The sequence below is a fragment of the Zea mays genome, chromosome 7 (assembly GCF_902167145.1).
Source record: "Zea mays cultivar B73 chromosome 7, Zm-B73-REFERENCE-NAM-5.0, whole genome shotgun sequence".
NCBI classification, from domain to species: domain Eukaryota; kingdom Viridiplantae; phylum Streptophyta; class Magnoliopsida; order Poales; family Poaceae; genus Zea; species Zea mays.
Genome location: NC_050102.1, coordinates 90996304 through 91002709, shown reverse-complemented (window position 1 = coordinate 91002709; position 6406 = coordinate 90996304).

Below are 6406 nucleotides of genomic sequence, written 5' to 3'. Positions count from 1 at the left end.
TTCCCAGATCGGCGGCAGCGGCTCCCCGATCTAGAGGGCGAGCGATGACAGTGCCCTTGTGCGGGCAAGCGGCGGCGTTCCCGGGACCCCGAGGCGGCGACACTTCCACGGCCGGAGAGCAAGCGGCGCCCCTCGATGTGCGAGTAGCGACGGCGACACACGAGGCGTGAGATTCGAGCGGTGTCACGGAAGGTGCGAGGTGCGCGCAGCGACGATCGCGCATGACATCCTCCGATCCGGCGCAGTTCGGGCGGCCCCAATGACGACATACATCTGTGCTTATGTCGTCGACGACGTCCTCCGGCGATTACCTCCTTCGATTCGTGTTTTCTTTTCGATTATTGTGTTTTATACCTACCACATGTATTATTTATGCTAAAAATTGTACGATTTTATGCTTGAACACATAGTTCATATATCAGTTTGTTGTATGCATATTTTTTGCATGCACATTGGAAAGGTAATTCCTTAATTTATGTTGCTCGTAATTTGTGCGCATGCAATGAAAACTCCTACGATTTTGCCATAATTTTTGGATCTATATAAAAATAGAAACTGCATGCATGCGGCTGCCATGTTTTTCGGATCTGTCATAAAAATAGGATCGTAATAACAACCTACTAGAGCTATCAACCTCTCACATTGACTCGGTGTTTACACTTATAATTGAGAAATTTTATGCTCAAAACTTAAGGTTTTACGCTACACCTGGAGATGCGTCCATCAGTGAACAACATGCCAGATTTTTTACGCACTGTAACGAACTGCATAAATATCTACACCGTGTAGTATAATTTGTATCAGTATATATCATAAATTAGTTATAATGTGTTTAGCTGGTAACAGATTTTTACGCAGTATACCCAATTACATAATTATCTACATAGTGTAGCATATTTAGTATCACTATATATCATAAAATGATCATTACGAGTCTAACTGTATGGTTGTTGCAGCGAATCTAAATTTATGGAGGAAATAAAGCATTTAAAATAGAAACCGCCACACATATCTTTCCTAAATTTACGCGCATGCAAGGGAACATGTTTGACTTATGTATGCATTTTGCCATAATTTTTTGGATCTGTATAAAAATAGAAAACGCATGCATGCTGCTGCTATATTTTTCGGATCTGCCATAAAAATAGGATCGTAATAACAACCTAGCAGAGCTATCAACCTCTCACATTGGCTAGGTATTTACGCTTATAATTGAGAGATTTTATGCTTATAATTGAGAGATTTTATGCTCAAAACTTAAGGTTTTTACGTTCCAACCTGGAGATACGTCCACCAGTGAACAACATGCTAGATTTTTTACGCAGTGTACCGAATTGCATAAATACCTACACCGAATTGCATAAATACCTACACCGTGTAGTATAATTAGTATAAGTATATATCATAAACTAATTCTAATGTGTTTAGCTGAATGGTTGTTGGAGGGATCCTATATTTATTAAGTAAATTAAACATTAAATACGATTTTTTGTTACTATGCATGTAATTCATTTTCTTTCATTCACATTTTTTCAATCATAAATTCGTGTGCATGCAGCTGGTAACAGATTTTTACGCAGTATACCGAATTGCATAATTAGCTACATAGTGTAGCATATTTAGTCTCAGTATATATCATAAAATGGTCCTTACGCGTCTAGCTGCATGGCTGTTGCGGCGATCCTAAATTTATGGAGGAAATAAAGCATTTAAAAATAGAAACCGCCACACATATTTTTCCTAAATTTACGCGCATGCATTGGATCGTGTTTGACTCATGCATGTATTCCTTTTTTTTGCGCTAACAGACGTGGGGCAGGTGGTGCACCTGACAGCCTGGTTGGACGCGCTGGGTTGAACTAGTTTGCAGGGATGGTCGGCCTGGGCTTCCTTTAACTATTGGAAGCCCAGGGCTCCCGTTATACCTGCCCTATATATATATGTGTGTGTGTGTGATAACCATTTGTCACTAAACAAGACATGTTCCATTCAATTCACCATAACAACCATCACAATGGATGATGAGGAGAGTAGCTTCATAGTTAGGTTGGCCTAGGAGATGGATGTTGAGCATGAGGAGCTCGAGTTGCATTCCTTGGTCCCCGTGAAAGTACAATGCATGGGCTCCTTACATCGCCCCGTGGATTCCATTTTAGGTCTTGTGCATGTGGACCATGATCATTTAAACAGAGACATGATGATTCAATCGGACTATTTCTTCGATGTGCCTATTTACACCGAAGTTCAGTTTTGGAGGAGTTGACTTATTGTGCGCGTAATTCATGAATTAACAAACTTTGTATTGTCCCATCGTTACTCACTGTGCACATGACGCTTAGAGGTTTAGAATGTGGTGCCATGTCTTTCTACGCATTGTTGACACCATCTAGCAGGTCAACCCATGTAGAGACCTAACTGCACTATTCAACTAGGGCTTACCACACTGCAGAAGGTGGTGGACACCATTCACATTCTTGTGTACGATGTTCTTGGGGATTTTCAATAGACAAGTACACACGAATCGATGAGTCTACTACACACAAGATGCTCAAACACTTTTGTAAGGCCACCATAACTGCATTTAGATAGTTTTACTTGTGCACTCCAATCATTGAGGATTAGACACACTTACTACATAGTGGTTGAGACTGGTAGATTTCCTAGGATGCTCGACAACATCGATTGCATGCACAAGGAGTGGCGCGTATGTCCTATCGCTTGGAACGATATGTTCACCGGTAGAGGAAAACACCCTCCCATGATCCTCGAGTTAGTGTCCTTGTACGATCCATCGATTTGGCATGCATACTTTAGGATGACCATGAGCAACAATGATATCAATGTGTTGCATTGTTATCATATTTTTGCTAGCCACAAAGGGGTGAGAGCCCACCAATTAGTTTCATGGTGAACGGGAACACCTATGGCATTGGCTAACCTTGCATATGGTATTTACCTTGATTGGGCAACCTTTGTCAAAATAGTGTGACATGCGACCAAGCTACAGACACATCACTTTGCATGTCATCAAGAAGCAGTATGAAATTACATAGAAAGATCATTTGGTGTACTTCAATAAAGGTGGGCAATAGTCAGGGTCCAACATATAGTTGGTCACATTTGTAGATTACTGACATAATGACTGTGTGCATTGTAATGTACAACATATGCATAGAATGGTAATTAGTACTTCTGTATCTCAATGTGTTTTATGATAATATATTAACTCTGTAGCAACACACGGGTACTGTTAGGGGCCTTCATCTACCAAAGGTCCTCAAAAACACGACTAACCATTTGTTATCAGCATATTACTAAGCGTTGCAAGAGCTTCGAAATTAGAACTGCTTCGGCGCGAAACGATGGAAGTGCGACGAAGTTAGCTTCGTCACAACAACACAGGAAAACAATACAAGAGGAAGGTATTATCCAAATTGTTAGGGGCAAAAGACAATGTTGTCCCTGTGATGTTTGTAAACTTTGTGTGTAATCTATGAGGGCATGAATGTAATATCGTACGAAGATGTATGACTCGCTATAAATAGATGAACAGTGCACTGCATAAAGCACCTCTGGTCGGATTGAGTAATTGCTGTGTTATTCTCTCTCTACAACACCCTCAGTGTAATTGTAAAGTCGATTTATGGTTTCAAAGGTACAATTGTAAAGTCGATTTATGGAAGGAGGAATATATTGAGGAGATATCTTTACTGACACATTATATTCAAAACTCTTTTATGATCGTCACTTATTCAACTATTCATATGATGTTTAACCTTCATCCTCGAAGGAGTAATCTCAAAGGGATAGCTTCTTCAGGATGAAAGTTATTTATTCTTTTAATATTGTGTTGCCTTGTTTATTGATTGTGTATAGCGATCAAAAATAAGTGACCAACATTGGCGCCCACCTCCAGTGAACTCAACGACCACCTTCGACAAGAGAATTCTGCAAGCACCTTCGTCATGCTGCCGAAAAAGACAGTGGTGCCAGGGGCTAATCTTGCTCCCCTAGACACCAATCAAGATGGGATCCTTCTACGGGAGGCCCGAGGCCAGAGGAGGAACTACTAGCCCAACACCACAAGACGAAGAGCTAGACCAAGAAATCAGCATCCTAGAAGCTATTCATCAATAGGTTGAAAAAAGAAGGGAAAAGATGCTTCGGTTGGCTGAGCTCTAGAAGAAGATTGATGAAGCAGCTGAGGAAATCGACATGTTGCGCAAGAGACTTAGCAAGGGTACAAACCACAACAAAGAGACCTTCGCCAAGAGGGCCCCAACCATGATGACATGTGGTATGATGATTTTTATCATGATAACATTGCTTTTGATGACGCTTCCCCTCTAGCTACAGATTTGCAGGCTGTCCCATGGCCACCATCATACAAGACACCTCAGTTACCCATGTACGATGGTCACTCAGACCCAAAGCAGTTTCTGATGAGTTACGAAGCGACCATATCATCATATGGTGGGAACACAGCTGCCATGGCAAAATCCTTCATCATGGCAGTCAGAAGTGTTGCTCAAACTTGGTATTCTTCTCTCAGGCCAGGAACAATCACATCATGGCAGAAGTTGAAGGATATGTTGGTCACTAGCTTTCAGGGATTTCAGATGAAGCCAGTGATCGCTCAAGCTTTATTCCAGTGCACAAAGGATCATGAGGAGTATCTGCAGGCATATGTCCGAAGGTTCTTGCGCCTCAGAGCTTAAGCGCCAACAGTGCCAAATGAGATCGTTATTGAGGCCATGATCAAGGGACTTCGCCCAGACCAAATGGCATAATACTTTTGCAGAAAGCCCTCCAAACCCTGGAGAAGCTTCTCCAAAAGATGGATGAATACATCAGAGACGACAATGATTTTCGACAAAGAAGGGAGTAAGCCTACAAACATTCTGAGATGACTAGGGGCTTTGGAGGTAGGCTTCATCCAAGGCATGTCAGGACAATACACAATCCTAGTCAAAGTGAGAACATGAACAATCATAACCAAGGGTACCAACACAGTTCCTTGTCAATAGGGGCCCAACAAAGCTCCTTCAGACCGCCGGCCCCAAGAGGCAGAGGAGGACGTAGCTTTGGAGGGAGATTCAACTCTCAACCAAGAAGACTGTTTTGCTTATTCTGCAGAGAGGACAAGGGCCACACAACAAGAACCTACCAAGTTATGATACAAAAACAGAAGGAGATAGTTGAGGCCGAAGCACGTCAGAACCATCTGAAGCAAGTTCTACATACTGCTTCGTGTTACTCCCTATACATCCCATAGTATGTGGGTAACCAACAACCATTCTCACAACCTACAATTTCGGTGGCTTCGCCAAGTCACTCTCCAGCTGCGTGGGCCTTACCACAACCACCTGTAGTGGCTCCAACTTCATCCCATAATCAGCAGCCTCAGGGGCAGTGCCAAGTTCAGCAGCAGCGTGACACAAGAGAGGAGTCCGAAGCTTGGATAGTTAACAGTACTGTTCTAGAGTCTAGGCATATTTACTAAAGCAGTAGAGGGGCTGGACCAAGAACTTGATACACATCTATTGTAATTTTCACTTCTTTTGCTTTATATTCTTGTCTCAAAAACAATTTGAGAAGGTGCAACCTTCGACACATTGTAATAAATCTGTGGTTACACCATCGAGTGTAACAACAAAGGTGAAGAAGCTCCAAAGTCGTTTCTAAGGGGATGCAGAGCTAAAATACCACCTAAGTAAAGGTGAAGAAGCTCCAAAGTCGTTCCTACGGGGATGCAGAGCTAAAATACCACCTAGTAAAGGTGAAGAGACTCCAAAGTTGTTCCTAAGGGGATGCAGAGTCTTATTATGAAATGTTTTCTATCATTATTTTTGCTCAAACATCTTTTGCATCATATCATCGCATCATCTTGCACCATAGCATCAGGCATCATTTCGCATCATCCATAAAGGGAGAAGGGAAACTGCTCCTTCATCCACAGATGCGGTTGATCTACGAAGCTAAATACGTGTTTGCTGAGAAATTATGGAGTAAAGCAAGGCAAAGGGAAAGATATTGTATCTCTAACGGTCGTCCTCAAACAAGACGAAGAAAGGGTCAATACTGTTACTTCGGCAATAGTATTCGGTATGAATTTACAAGACCTTCGGCAAAAGGGATTTTCTTTATGAAGTGTGAAAAGAAGGGAAAGTGTTTTCGCCTTCGGCTCAAAAAGGTACGTACGCTAATTTCACGCTACACAAATAAATATATTACACGATGAATCACACACAATTGACAATTGTTTTTGCATAAAAGCAACACACAAATTCGACAATGTTTTTTACACACAAATTAGTCATCTTCCTTTAGAACTTTTTCTACAGCTCTGTTTAGAAGTTTATCAACAACTTTATCTATCGCTGCGTTTACTATCTTGAATTCATCA